Here is a 15,915-nt window from a genome sequence, read left to right on the forward strand (position 1 = left end):
ACCACAGCAATGCTGAATCCAAACCACATCTGTGACCTATATCACAGCTCACGGCAATGCCAGATCCTTAACCCACTGAGTGAGGCCGTGGATCGAACTTGTAACCTAATGGTTCCAACCTGTAACCTCATGGTTCCTAGTTGGATTCATTTCAGAGTTTCAGAAACTCCTGCGTTAATTTTTAAATTCAAAAATAATCAGGGAAACTTTTCCCCAATCTTCCTCCTTCCTCCTGAATAATTTTGGCCAATTAGCTTGGGCAAAAACAAAGTATGCACCACCGGATAGGGGGTAGTGGAATTTCCAGTGGCCTTTCACAGATATAAGAACCCAAATGGAATGTGGCATCATCTATGAATGGGGGGTGGTGAAGGTGGAACAGGGTTGCTAGGACCTGAGTTGAGTGAGAAGGGCCTCTATGCCAGGGTAGGGGGTGAAGGTGGGCCAGGTGAGGTGATGAGGGCGTCTGTGCAGGAGTGTGATGGCAACAGAAGATTGGTTATATACAGGGGCGTTGAGCAAAAAAATGTATCAAGAATAATGAAGGACAGGTGTTGCCCTATCAGAGAAAGACGTTCTGATACATACAGATGTAGAAATAGAAACAGGGAGTTCCTGTTGTGGCTCAGAGGGTTAAGAATCTGACTAGTATCCATGGATGCAGGTTTGATCCCTGACCTCAGTCAGTAGATTAAAGGATTAGCATTGCCCAGAGCTGTGGTGTAGGTTGCAGATGCAGCTCGGATCTGGCATTGCTGTGGCTCTAGCATAGGCAAGCGGCTGCAGCTCCAATTGGACCCTTAGCCTGGGAACCTCCATATGCTGCAGCTGCAGCCCTGAAAGGAAAATAAATAAATAAATAAATTAATTAAATAAAATAAAATAGAAACAGATCTTCTTATCTCTATATTCTGAGAAATTCAGGGAACAGCAACATTCCAATAGCAATGAACATACCTACTGGCCAGATCTTGGCTTCTAAATATCATTCTCCACTAAAAGAAACAAAGGCTCTTAAGACAAATGGCTGATTTCAGGGCTGGGACAGGGAAAGTACAAGATGAGCCTAGAATATCTTTTGGTGTCAGAAATCAAGGAAGCTCTAGAAGAATAATGGAGACATGTCAAAAGAACAGAGAAGCTAGTTTGAAGGACTCCCCATTTGCCAAATCTGGGATAATTTGAGCATCAAAATAAATAACAACACTTGCAGACTATAACCCACTTAATAAAGTGAGAATCGATAAGTCTATGTCTTAATAAATGAATAATAAATGGAGGGAGGACAAAACTTTTTTTACCAAGAAATGCCAGCTAATGAATATAAAATAATGACAGAATTAGAGAATCACTTTGGCTACCAAAATAATAATAATTCAGCCAAAAAGCATCAAGGGATGTTTAAGTAGTGGGTGAAAGTTGAATGAGGAATGCATATTTACATAACTTCAAAGTACCTCCCAACAAATATTTGATGATTACAAGAGAAAAAAAGGGTACCTTTACCATGGGAAAGCCCAGCAGCCACCACCTAATCAAGTGATCAAGGTTAATACCACAGGCACTGGGACAAACTGACATCCAGGACCTCTTGACAGAACATACTGAGAAGCACACAGCATCTCTTCTGTGATATTCCTGACAAAAATGTATACACTGAATCTTGTCATGAGAAAATGACAACAACAGAGTCCAACAAAAGAACTAGAAAAACAACTGGCCTATAATCTTCAAATGTTTCAAGGCCATCAAAGACCAGGAATGACTAGGGAACCATTTCAGGCTGAAGAAAATTGAAGAGATGTGACAATTAAATGCTATACACGATCCTAGATTGACTCCTTTTGCTATAAAGGAACATATTAGGACAATGAGTGAAACTTGAAAGGAATATGAGGATTCCATAGCAGTAATGTATTGATGTTGGTTCCTGATTTTGATAGATTATTGTAAAGAGAAATAATCAGGGAAAAGAAACAATTATTTATCCACCCGAGACTTGATACTTCTTTGGTATTCTCTGTCTTAATTGGTGCTACCACCATCTATCCAGAAATTCAACCTTGTAATAGGGAGTCATCCTTGATATCCTTCTTATAACCTAAAATTCCATCTGGAACAACATAAGTATCTATTAATAGACTAGTAATATTATGAAGCATCTGTGCCTTGGAATATTATATTGCTATACAGAGGAATGACGTATATCCATGCCACATAAAAATAAAAAGAGAAAGTTGTGAAACAGAATATGAAGATCCCTTTTTTGTCAATTTTTGTGCATGCAAAGACCAAGTGTGGTGAAGGATATATTCCAAAAAGTTAAAAATAGTATCTCTTTGGAATGAAATTACAATTTTTTTCCTTTCCTGTGTGGATTTTTTAGAGTGAGGCATTAAAGATATTTTACTTCTAAAGAACCTATTAATATATTGATATGGTAGAGCCTTAAAAAGGAGATAGAAGCTATTCACCTTCAAGGAACTTCGAATCTAATAGGACAATGTGAAAATTATGTATATGATAGAGAATACTTATAAAAACATGAGGAAGTGCAAATTTAGAGGCAAATTAAGCTATAAAAAAAGGATACTTAGAATTCCGTAGTAGCCTAGTGGGTTAAGGATCTAGCATCATCACTGCTGCAGCCACAGCTGTGGCGCAGGTTTGATCCCTGTCCTGGGAACTTCTACATGCCATGGGCATGGCCAAAAGCAAAACAAAACAAAAAAACAAAAAGGGATATCTGAGACCTAAGAGAGAATAAAGACTGATGCTGAAAGGCTTGGACAGACTGAACAAAGAGGGCACAACTGGAAAGATGTGACTATGTGATGCATTACAAAGAAGTGGGGGTCATGAGCAGCTAGGGAAAGCTTTTTTCTCAGATTGGGAAAGTGGGCCCCTGGTTCAGAGATCTGAGCCAGCTTGGGGACTAGAGAAGGACACTTAGCTGGCATGATAGGCAATTTCTTCCAGAGTTTTTGTCTTTAACTTCTCTCATTTTTGGTTCCTCCTTCTTCACTGTTCAGGGTTCTAGGGGTAAAACATACTCCAAGGAAAGCATGGACAAAACTCCCTAATAGAGCTGAAAGAGTGAACATGAATAGAAGATATTTTATGGAAAACCAAGGGAACATATAAATGATGTCTGATAATGCAGCATAAAAACAATCAAGCCACCCCTCTCTGGTTTCTTATCCTAAAAAATTCTGTGAAAATATCTAAGATTGTACATAGCCCTAAGTTTCCCTGCCCTTGAAGTAATTTCATGCAGACTCTTAAAGGCCTAGCACAGCTCTGCAGGCACCTGGTCTGGTTTTCTGTCCTCCCAGTTCCTCTGCCTGCCTCTCAACCATGTGTTCTCTGGGTGCCATCGAGTTTCCGACTCCGGGGAAGCTGGTCCAACAAATACATCTTGCTCTATGTAAGGACAAACTCCAGCTCCATTAAAATTCAACCTGCTGGGACCTCTAGAAGCCTCTCATTCTCTCCTAGTACAAGTCAGTATAAGGGCACACTTAGTTCACAGCTGAACTCTCAGGCAATATCAATGGACATCTTTGAGCCCTTCCTACTTAGGTGTTAGGCTCTACCTACTTGAGAAACATTCTGTGATGATTCACTCAAATGAGTCCCTACACACAAGGAAGGATCTAGTAAAATCTGCCTATTATAGTTTCACAACCTGATAATAACCACATAGTAAACATACCACTCACATAGTATGAATTAGTACATTTACAGCACGAGGAAGGTCATTCTCATTTACCAAGTGAGGTGATGAAATCTTGCCTGGAGGGCACATGTTGGGGAGGCTTGGGAGTAGCTCTGCAAGCAGGTGAAAGCCTGAGAGCTTCCTTCCAGTTATTCTCTCAATGAGGTGGTTTAAAGATTAAAAAACAATTGAATGAATTCTACCCCCTCAATAAGTTACTTAAAACACACATACACAATTATGTCTGTATCCAACTCAACACAGGAATAGCGTAAACCCCACATCAAAGTATAAGGAATTTGGAATTCCCGTTGTGACGCAGTGGTTAACGAATCCGACTAGGAACCACGAGGTTGCGGGTTCGATCCCTGGCCTTGCTCAGTGGGTTAAGGATCCGGCGATGCCGTGAGCTGTGATATAGCTTGCAGACGCGGCTCGGATCTGGCGTTGCTGTGGCTGTGGCATAGGCCGGCAGTTGTAGCTCCGATTAGACCCCTAGCCTGGGAACCTACATATGCCGCTAGTTGGGCCCCAGAAAAGGCAAAAAGACAAAAAAAAAAAAAAAAAAAAGTATAAGGAATTTAAACTCCTTTGGTTAAAAAAATTCTGTTTATAATTGTTTCAAGGGGATATTCAATTTGTACTGGGCTGATTTGAGGGTGATTTTTGTGTAGATTTCTCTAAGACCTCTATCAGGTGTAGCCTCAGCTCTGTGACTTTGGCTCTGCACGGCTGACATTGTGAGTCTTTGAGTTTCATTACGTGAGAGCCTTAGGAAATACCCTATGGGGCCTGAGACCTCCTAACACCACCAAGAAATGATTTTATGTTCTTGGGGGAGGCAGGGAGGTTGAATAGACTTAAAACTATATATTTACTTTACAAACTCTTTTAAACGGCTTACTACATGCTTATTATAACCCGTGTAAGCCTTCCAACAGCCCTCTGAGGAAAGACTCTCATTAGTCCCGTAAAGCCAAGGCACAGAGTGGTTGAGTGACGCATCCAAAATATCACTGCTATTAAGCGGCAGAGTCAGGATTTGAACCCATCAGTCCAATCAGGCTTCAGAGCCCATGTTCTTTATACATCATGTTGTGGTGCTTATCTATTGTAATTAAGCAATGGAACTCCCTTCCAGAAGACAGGCTGACAGTTGCAATAAAGGAAGAGAACAAACGGTGTCTACACATTTCCTGTTAAAGCGGCTCTCTGTTTAGAAATCACACATGCATTTTATTTTAGAACAGGGATGCACAGGTCCCAGTGAGGTATGAGGGTTGTAACAGCATAATGCCGTAGGAGGATAACTTCTGCTCTGAGGAAAGGGATAAATAAGAGGCAGATCATCTTCCCTCACCGGCAGGTGCCCAATGGACAGGTATGGCTGCTCTCTCTGTCCTCCACCCCCAGCCCCAGTGGGTTGCCCAGTTTGGGAGCCTACAATCATTCAGATAATGGAGGAATCCCACCCTCAGGCGGTGGGATAGGGAACAGTGTGGGTATTGCTTGGGGCTGCACGTAATAGGAAATGAAGGGAAAGTAGAATTATTTTCGTCAGTCTTTGAAGGCTCTATAATGTCTACTTTATTGCTATAAATGGAAATGGAAGTACCATCTGGACCAGAGGGAGAAGTTGTGCCTCTAATTCTGATAGTCCTTAAAAAAGCCACCCTGAACATATCAGCCACACATATCTTGAAACTTAGGAAGAAAAATCTCTCTTATGAGGTGCTATAATCATGTTGCAGGGTCTGTCTGGAATATACTTTAGACATGATTCAGATCATTTAGAGTCACAGTTTTTGCCCTCGCATCACATCTTATTATGGAAATAATATGTATGTATTAAAGATGATTGTTGATAATGCCTTTGTTTTAAGAGTTTCTCTGTGGCTACACAATTATCTTTGCTTCTTCTCCTTGCCGCTGCTTAGAGGAGAGTTTTTAGAGCAGGTGAGTTGGGTTTTATTTGAAAGACTGAAGAAAAGTTTTAAAGGCATTGGATGAAGATGGAAGTAGAAGAAGGAGCTCTGAAAAGTCCACCTACCACACTAAAATAGGATAAGGTGCATGTTAGGAGTATCCTGTTCACTTTAGTTCTGCTATGTAGGCAACCACACAAATTGTCCCATCACCAACAGAAGTCCCATGTTCTCCCGGCATCGGCAAAGATGGCAAAGAAGCAGCTCTTGGACACTTGTGACCCACACCCTGAGTTTTTTGGGAAGACCTGTGTTCAAAAGGGGCTTCCTATTAGGGACAAAGGGCTCTACTGACCTCTTTGAGGGCAACCAGAAAAAAGGAAAGGTTTTCCCAGTAAACAGGACTGAGAAGGTAAAATGGGAGTCAAGTCTTTATATTGTGGAATGACATGTGACCCCCTCTGGACCCCAAAGACTCCGGACATCTTTTAAGATGTCTGTGCAAGAGTGGGTGATGGCCTGATGGTGGTGTGGTAGGTCCCTACAGCCCAGGTCTTATTTTAAACCACTCTCTCCTTTCCCCTGACTCTTTGACCACACCAAGTCCCTAGTAGCCCCAAAGGCCACCTCCATGTCCCAGCAGTGCCTGCCTGATGAGATCCCACAGGGCCCAGCACACAGAGCAAAGAGAAACTTTCCAGGCTGGAAGGCACAGATAATTTCACTCAGATTACCTACTACTTAGACGTAAGTGCTGGAGCCAGGATGCAAGTTCCTCGGGCCAGGATGCATTGCGTGGGGAAAGAAGACCAGAGGGAATAGTGGCCAGGCAGCTGAGGGCAACGTTGAAGTCATCTTGGGAGAGCAGCCTTGAGTGCAGAAGGCGGTGGCTGGGCGGGTGCCCCCCCCCCAATTCTGCCAGGGAAGGGGAGCCTGCCTGCTCCAGCTTTGTGCGAGCCCACCAGCCATTAGAGGACCACGTCTCTGTGGCAGGCCTTACCTTTCCTCTCTCAAGACAGAGAACACCTGTCCCATTGCTGGTGAGTGTGTAGCCTCAGAACAGCACAGCACAGGCCCTAGAACCAACCATGGGCCTGGTGAGGGCGGGGCACACGAGGTGCCAAAGGCATGAGTTTAAGCAGGCGCTCACTTTTAGGGTCACGTAAGTGCCCCCTTGCCTGAGTTCTGACCCCTCACCCAGCACTGGGCTGAGTGGTCAGGTACCAGACTTTCTTAGGCTTAAGCTTTACTGACATCCTGAGGCCGCTGGCCAAGCGGAGCCTATTAGCTCTGTCTGACCCACTGCTCACCACTCACCCTCACTTCTCCCTCCTCCCTGGCCTGATTGCTCCCTCTTCACATTAATGTCAATAGTCCTACCTAGGTGCTTTTCCTAAGTGTACTGAGACACTTTAGGACAACAAGGAATGTGAGAAGGGCCCTGCCTGGTGCCTTCTCGGCACACTCAGGGCAGCTGATTGCTGACAAACTTGTCTCAATCTCCAGAGTTTGCCAGACATTTTATCTCTTTTCTCTTCCATAAGTAACATGGGCTGGTGTCCATTTAGATGCCTCACCAAGCTTGTTATTCGAGCAATTTACCTCCTGTTCCTCCAGGGTGGTTGGCAGGGTCTCTAGGGACAGAAAAAGGAAAATGCTTTGAGCTTCCAGCCAACAGGTGCTTTGTGCTTTCCACATGTACCTTTTCTTCACACTAAAAAAAAAAAAAAAAAAAAAAAAAAAAAAAAAAAGGCTCCAGGGCTACTTTCCAGCTATAGGGACAAGCCTGCCTCCTCCCCGTTCTTTGACCAAGTGACTGCCCCAGGTGAAAGCAGGACTTTTCGTGACTTTTAAATTCTCGCAGGATATCACTGAGTTGTTCACTCCTCCTGGAGAAAGTGTTCCTTCTCTTGCTCAGTTAACTTGGAGACCAATGGCTTAGCTTTAGTGCTTTTACCCCTAAGAATAAACACAGGCTTTGTGTAAAGCAAGGATGAGTTGATTTACTTCTTAGGTATAAGCAGGGGAAGGGTTCACTGAATATGCTTCTCCTCAGAAGTGGCATCTGGAAGAAAGGGATGAGACCTAGGAACAAGCCCACCCCTCACATTTGCAAGGCCTGGGGTAAGAGGACAAATGGAGGCCCACATGCCATATGTCTACATCTCTAAAAGTTATACATTCAGCTGAGGGACAGCCTAATAAAATAAGTTATATCCTCCTACCTTGACACCTAGACTTTCAGGAAAACCTAGGAGGTCAAGTTCAAACAGAGAATTCTTGGACTTCTCAGGGTTCTGCACAGGGACTTGGCAGCTGAGGGAGGCTTTCCCAGCCCCCACCTACCCCCTTCTCTTCCCATTGTGGCTCTGATCTGCACCGTGAGGGGCCTGTGCATACATGTGTGGACACCCATCTGCATGTCAGAGCTCTATCCACATGTCGCCCTTGGTCACCCTTGGGTCTTGGGAGAAAGATGAGAACACAGACCCTGTAAATAAGCTCAGGGCTATTTAGGTAGGAAATTCTGGGACTGTTGTCAAGAAGAGGGGGCTGGGGCTTGGAGGAGTGTGTGAAAATATCACTGTGGCCCTGAGGGAAGGCAGCTGCCAGTGGAGGGCCAGAGAGAGGACTTGTAATGAGGCCTCAGGCAGGGGTGCTTCTTGCCCCAGTGCAAGGGCAGTATTGCCAGGAACAAATGGCCCCCCTACCAAGAGCCTGCTCTTCTATGGAGACAGTCTTCTCCAAGTCCTTGTCCTCACATGTGCTCTGCATGTGAAGAATACCAGAGAAGAGGCCAGCCGGGAGAAAGGGGCCTCAGTTCCAAGCCACATGGGCCCAAATCTATAAGGAATTCCATGAACCACCACTTTCTACTCAGCTCCCAGGCCTCCAGTGACTGCCAATGGCCATGCATTGGATTGGAGCCACTACTCCAATGGAAAACCATTTCCGGGTTCTATGGGATCCAGCCAAATGCCTTGTATGAAAAGGAGATGGGGTGGGTGGGGGGCAGGGGTGTTGTTAATTCTGTCACAGCCTGCCAGGTTAACCATTCATTTTCAAACCATTTTACTCTCCAGATAAAGAAGCAAAAGCAAGACACTACTGTTCTTCCCCTGTGGCCCATCACCTGTCACATACCTGTTTAAGATGTTCCCACTATTGTGTAAAGAAAACAAAAAGGGCTCAGGTATTCCACAAATACTGACCCAAGTCAACCCTGCAGAGACTCCCTGACTTTTCCTAGATAACCCCCAGCCTCCTTAACGAAGCGGACCAGCATTCACCCTGTGCTTTTGTTTTATAGGCTGTTTTATGACTAGAAATAACCTGCTTATTGCAAATCTCTCTTGTGGGATTTACAGAGGTGTCATCGATTCTATTTTCCTGGCTCTTTCACGCATTTATTTAACTTCATTCATTACTTGGCAAGAACATTTTGCATCCGAAGTCTTAATCATACAAGAAAGAAATAATGTCCAACAGACACAGCCCTTATTGTATTGATTAAGATTTTATTCATTTAAAAGGTGGGGTTTCTCCCCCTCCGTAGTTCTTCAGCTTTTAAAATATGTTTGCCTGTGAAGTCCCAGAAATGTTTCCTAAAAGTGGCGTGTTTGAGCCTGTGGGCTTCCAAAGGTGCAAAATGCTTTCTTCAAGGAATAAACTTGGGTTTATTATTATTCCAGTGTTTCACAAACTGACTTCTTTGCAACGGAGGGACAAAAGTACATTCTAGTTTTTGTTTTTCTCAATTGCTAGCTCCTAGGTTGGTCCGTGACTTCCACATCTGTCTTTGACCTCAGAGTGGCAACACCCTTCCAAACCTCTCTGCTGGCATTTTTTTGGTGCCTGGGTGTGTAAAATATACACAATGTATAATTTACCACTTAAAGCACTTTTTTTTTTTGGTCTTTTTAGGGCTGTACACGTGGCATATGCAGGTTCCCAGGCTAGGGGTTGAATTGCAGCTATAGCGCTGGTCTATACCACAGCCATAACAATGCCAGATCTGAGCTGCATCTGTGACTTACACCATAGCTCATGGCAACGCTGGATCCTTAACCCACTGAGCGAGGCCAAGGATTGAACCTGTATCCTCATGGATATTTGTCAGATTTGTTTCCACCGAGCCACGATGGGAAGATCCACTTAAACCATTTTTAAGTGTATAATTCACTAGCCTTTACTACCTTCACAGTGTTGTGTAACCATCATCACTATTTCCAGAACTTTTTCATCATCTCAAACAGAAACTCTGTACCCATTAAGCAATAACTTCCCATCTCCTGGAATTTTTTTTTTGATTTTTTTTTTCTTTTTAGTGCTGCACAAGCGGCACATGGAAGTTCCTGGGCTAGAGGTCAAATCTGCAGACCTACACCACAGCCTCAGCAATGCAGGATCCGAGCAACATCTGCAACCTAAGCCGGAGGCTGCAGCAATGCTGGATCCTTAACCTGCTGACAGAGGCCAAGGATTGAACCTGTAGCCTCATGGATACTAGTCAGGTTCTTAACCCACTGAGCCACAATAGGAACTCCATCTCCTGGCATTTTGACCCTGAGCTTATGCAGTGTTTTATAAGCTTTAAAGCCAAAGAACCTAACTTAGAATATTTTCTCTGCCCCTTACTAGCTCTGAGATGTTGAACAACTTGCTTGATCTTTTTAAGTCTTGGTTTACTCATCTGCAAAATAGAGTTAATAAGGATCAGAGTAACAGCCTTCACGGAGCTGTTACATGGACACAGTACCACACACAAAGGAACATCATCAGCCCTCAATAGGCACGTTGACCCCTCCGTGTTGTCAGTGTCTCTTTGCATCAAATGAGGGTTCTCTGCTATCATCCCCCAAACCTCTAGATGCTCACTGCCACCCGGGCTAGTCCTGGCTCCTTCTCCATCTCTGAGGCAGGTCTATGGGCATTTTGTAATCATCATGATGATGACTAACGTTTATCAAGTGACATTTGTCCAGAAGAGGAAACAAGTCAGAGATGGGTGCTAAGGAATGTGAAGAAGGCCTCCTAGTGTACGGAGCAGCCCCATCCCAGAACAGATCCCCACCCACGTCCTCTGCCTGTTTTGGGTCTGTAGAAAAACTAGTCAAGAAATAAACCTAATCAGAGAAGTGAGAAAATGCAGAAAGGAAAACAGTCAAGCAAGACAAAATAATAATACTTTAAATGAAGTCAAGGACCTTTAGTTCTTCCTCAAGGACTACAGATAATATTCTGAGCTATGTCCTTTCAGCCGTTTTGTAGATACTGAAACCCCCATCAGGTAGAAGAAGTTACCCATATGCTGCCCACAAGCAAGTAGACCCCAGACTGGTTGAAACCAGAAAATTCATGATGCAGACTCCCAATTACCTCATCACCAACCAATGAGAAGAATGTCCACAAGCCAATCACACCCTACTCCTTGAACACTCTAAGACTCCTTGGTACCCCCTCCAGGACAGGGCACAGTTTTAAGGGCATTAACCATCTTTGGTCCCCTTTGCCTGGCAAAACGATAAAGGTATTCTTTTCTACTTTATCCAAAAACTCTGCCTCCATGATTCAATTCAGAGCTGGTGTAGAGGCAGAGTTCCAGCAACACTAGCTTGTAGCAGAAAGGCAGGATTTGAAAGGAGTCTGGCTTCAGGGCCCAAGTTCTCAACCACTGGACTAAAGGCTTTGATGTGCTTGTAAGCATCTGGTAATGATGGTGGCAGAAGAGCTTGGAGAGGGAAATTCAAGCTCACCCAGCAAGTCAGTGGCATGGCTAAGAAGAGAGACAATGCCTTCTGACTCACCACCTGACACCCTGGCCACTGGCTCTGGCTGTACTGCAGGAATCATTATTCTAAGATTAATGATTCTATGTCAAAGCAATCAGGGAGTAAGGTAATCAGCTCTCCCTTCCATAGAGTAAGGCCTGAGTCTTTAAGGGAGCCTTTAGATTAATGATTTTCCTCCTGGAATATTGCTTTGATGGCTTCCTTCCTGTCTTCCAATCTGAGGATGAATGTCATCAGCCACCTACCCACCCACTGATACCATCCTGATTCTCAGTGGCCCAATACATCCACTTTTAAGACTTTTTTATTGACCACATGTGGATGGTTGAGGAGTGACTTCTCATTTAAGACACTGTTTATATTTTCATGTTTATTTCTTAAAATGGCTTTGTTGAAGTCCCTCAACTGGGACAGAAAGTATTCTTCCTTGCCCTTCAGGAATTTACAGAGCTTCTCAAACTCACAGGTGACTTTCTATCATTCAATTTCTTATTTGTTTCTAAAATAGAGATAAGTGGTCACGCTGAAGTAATCACATGCATCTTTTTATCACTGCTCACAGATGCTGCTCTAAAATTTCTTCTTTGTTTGATTCTATGCCCATCACATACCCACTGTAAAGGAATGAAAAAGGGGAGACACAACATAAACGTGTTTAAAACTTTAAAGCGTATGTCATGCAGTGTGATTTCAAACTGAGTGTTCGCCACTCTAAGGCTACCTTCAGTGACCTTAGGGGATAATCTTAATTATGAACTACTCATAAAATTAATTTTAATGCATCTTAGTTCAAAAATAGATGCACCCATCTATTCTAAGGGAGAATGGGACAAGTCATGAAGTCAAGAACATGTGTCTGTGGGTGTAATTATGAAAAGACTGGGAATGAGTGAGTTTTTAAAGCATGTGGGTGTCTGCTTTGTAGTTCAGTTCCTTGGCTCTGGTGTTAGACTCTCGGGAGGTACATGTATCTTAAAATGTACAAATGGGAAGAGCTCAAGGAACATGACTGGTTTGCTGCTTCCAGACTCTCTTCTTGACAAGTATCAGAGTGACTCCAGAATGAAGAATAAAAAGGAATATAAAATACAGAAGACAGGTTCTTCAGAGAGCTCACCTGCTTAGACCAGGAGAATGTGTGCTGAGAAACAGTAACAGACATGAGATAATTAAGTTTTACCACCAAGAGCTGAAACTATCTGAACCACAAGTGGTAATAAGACTTTTCAAAAATAGCCCAAATATAAAATGCTCAATTAGAAAAAATTCAGAATCAGTAATAGTAAAGGTGGAGAAGCTGTACTCAACTTATGTTTATAAGCAACTTTTTTTTTCTTGTCTTTTTTTTTTTCCCTGCCTTTTTTTTTCCTGGGGCTGTTCCCGCGGCATATGGAGGTTCCCAGGCTAGGGGTCCAATCAGAGCTGTAGCTGCCAGCCTACGCCAGACCCACAGCAATGCGGGATCTGAGCCGCGTCTGCAACCTACACCACAGCTCACAGCAATGCCAGATCCTTAACCCATTGAGCAAGGCCAGGGATCGAACCCTCAACCTAGTCGGATTTGTTAACCACTGAGCCATGACGGGAACTCCTTCTTGTCTTCTTCTTAGTCAAGAATTGGCAAACTACTGCCTGCTGGGCAAGAATCACCTACACCACCTGGTTTTGTTTGGCCTTTGAGCCGAGAATGTTTTTCACATTTTTAGATGGTTGAAAAAAAATCAAGAGTATTTTGTAACAAGTAAAAATGATAGGAAGTTCAAACCTTAGTTTTCATGAATAAAGTTTCATTGGCACAGAGCCAGTTCATTCAATTCTGTCTATGGTTGCAGAAGTAAATAGTTGCACAGAAGCTTTACGGCCCTTAAAGCCTAAAATACTTACTAGTGGCCCTTTTCAGAAAAACTGTGCCTGCTCTAGACAATTCTTGCAAAGCAGGCAATTAATAGCTGTTCCCCAAGACATGAGTTCTGTTGACAAATAAATTGGGAAATGCTATTTTAAATAAAATCAAACCAGTTTCTTTTAAGCTAATGTGACAGGAAATCTACTAAAAAAAAAAAAAAAAAAAAAAAAAGTGGGAGAGCAGGAAGGCAGAGTATTTGGTGTTTCCAAAACTTATTGTCCCTGGAATCTTTCTTCTCCCTTTTAAAAAAACGGGCTCTTTTGTGAGACAAATTGTTTCCAGGGAACATGACTTGTTGGTATAAATATTGATGAAAAGTAATTGGTGATCTATACATACACAATGAGTGAAAAATCCTGCTACTTAAAAAGCTGGTGGTAGAATTTCTCAGAGGGAAACCGGTTCTTTATTTCGCAAAACATTTTCTAGGTCATTTGGTCATGAAAAGCTAGGTTCCAGGAACTTGATCTGGAAGATGAAAAAATGAAATAAAAATAGTGTTAATTCATTTCGCATAGTACAGCGAGGACGACTTGGGGTTTGGGGCTGGGCAAGAAGGAAGGATTGAGACGTGAACAGAGAAAGAGGGAGATGAGGAAGGTGGTGGGCTCGAGAAGAATCCCAGAAACAAGGCTGGGGGGCATGGGGAGAAGCTGGCGGGCGAGAAACCCCCTGCGCTGAAAGAGGCGACATTGCAGCAACAACGAACCACGATCGACTTGCGGAGTCCGCTGCAAAATGAAAATGTTCAAAATGCAGCAAAAGTTGCTTTTAGGGGTGCTAAGTTATAAAGCTTTTTTCTTTCACCTGCGGTCTCTCTCCCCATCTGTCACATTGGTTTTAATTTGCTGTTTAATTTGTGGTCCCTCAGGCATAGGGACCCCACAGGGCAGATCCTTGCAGGCAACCTGTGACTAGGCGCTGTGACCCAGCGCATGCGCACGCCGTCCACTGTTTGCAAACTCCTCCCACCGGCCTCCAGACCTGGGGTCCTGGCCAAGTCGGGTTGGGGGAAGTCAGACCAGACTTCTCCCATAACTAAGGGTCTGCCATCCCAACTCTTTGTAGAGCGGCGTGTCACACAGTAAGAGTTGGGAGGCGGGCCGGGGGCACCGATTAGAGGTGGGAGGTAGTTGCAGGGGGTGCGAGCACAGCTGAGAACCTGGCCCAGGAAAGCAGGGACTTGGTGGGAGGCTGGACTGAGTGTGAACCCCAGACACATGCTGTTGACTCATCACACTTCACTTACAAACACAGATTCAAAGATAAAATTGTTAAGAATTTCAAGACAGTGACCATACAGTATGAAACCCTAAATGCAGGACTCTCTGAGCACAGGTGCCTGCGGTTCTGCATCAGTTACACAGCTATGAAACCAGGTCTGGTGCTGCCTAATCACTTCTAGTGTCCGAAAAGAAAGTACTCCACACCTTTACTCCACACCCTTGGTAAAAATTGTTGGATCAGCAGTTGCTTTGGCAAATTAAATGCAAAAGGGACTGATTTTCTTGTTTGGGTCTGTGCCAGCAGAGAGAACAACAGTAGTAAGGAGGCAAGGCTAGAAGGAGACTCAGATTTCAGCATAAACAAGAACTTGGACCAGAGGTGGCCGTGAGAACACGTCCCACTGGGAGCATGTGGATATTTTTGGTTTCCAACCAGGCAAGTGACCAGGGCCAGCTGGAGGGCTTGGAGACAGCCAGATGGCTCGCACTTGGGTTTCCTATAGTATGACTGATGCTTTATGGGGAACATGTTGAAATATGTAAAAATCATCTGAGGATATTTAATAATCTGTTTTTACTGTGTGCATTTCCCTATGCTAGAAGTAAATCTAACTATAGTCTTGTGCTCCCTGAATTTGTCACTGTTAATCACTGGTGATGGGAATCAGCAGAAAGGGATGGTAATAGATTTTAGCTCACGTTCTGGCTCCTACTTCATACCTCAGTTCCCATAAGACTTGGGGGAGAAACTGGCCATAGTTTCTTTACTGAATAAAGACTATATAATGCATCTTTTCCAAGACAGGGGCCATGAAACTGTTTCTGCTCAACCAGCCTGGCTTTGATCAGAATTGAATATTGGAGAACATGGGCAAAGAGAGACAATGGCTCCTGTTTAGCTCACCTGCCCAGGCTGATGGCATTGAATAAATCAGGAATGACTGATATAAGCCACTGTTTACTGAGCACTTTCCAAGTATCAGACATTCTGCCGGGCCTTTCTCATGCACTATCTCACTTAATTGATCCTACCAGGTGAATTATCTCCTATGTTACTAATGAGAAAAGTAAGGCTCAGAAAGGTCATACTTGTATACAATCATATAGCAAGTGCCAGAATCCTGGTTCAAATCTAGGTCTGTTTGCTTGCAAAGCCTAATCTATTCAGTTATGTCTAAGAAAATGAGCTTCCGTGGCTTTTGCTGTGAGATGAAATTCCCCTTACCCTTAAATGTCCATATCCAGAGGTTCCTGAAGCCATTTGGATATTTTGTTAATTGTAGTAACCTAAGATAAATCACTTTTCCAAATACCAGACATTAAAGAGTCAGTGGAGGGGACTGATGAT

Source organism: Sus scrofa, chromosome 7 (assembly GCF_000003025.6).
Source record: "Sus scrofa isolate TJ Tabasco breed Duroc chromosome 7, Sscrofa11.1, whole genome shotgun sequence".
NCBI lineage: Eukaryota > Metazoa > Chordata > Mammalia > Artiodactyla > Suidae > Sus > Sus scrofa.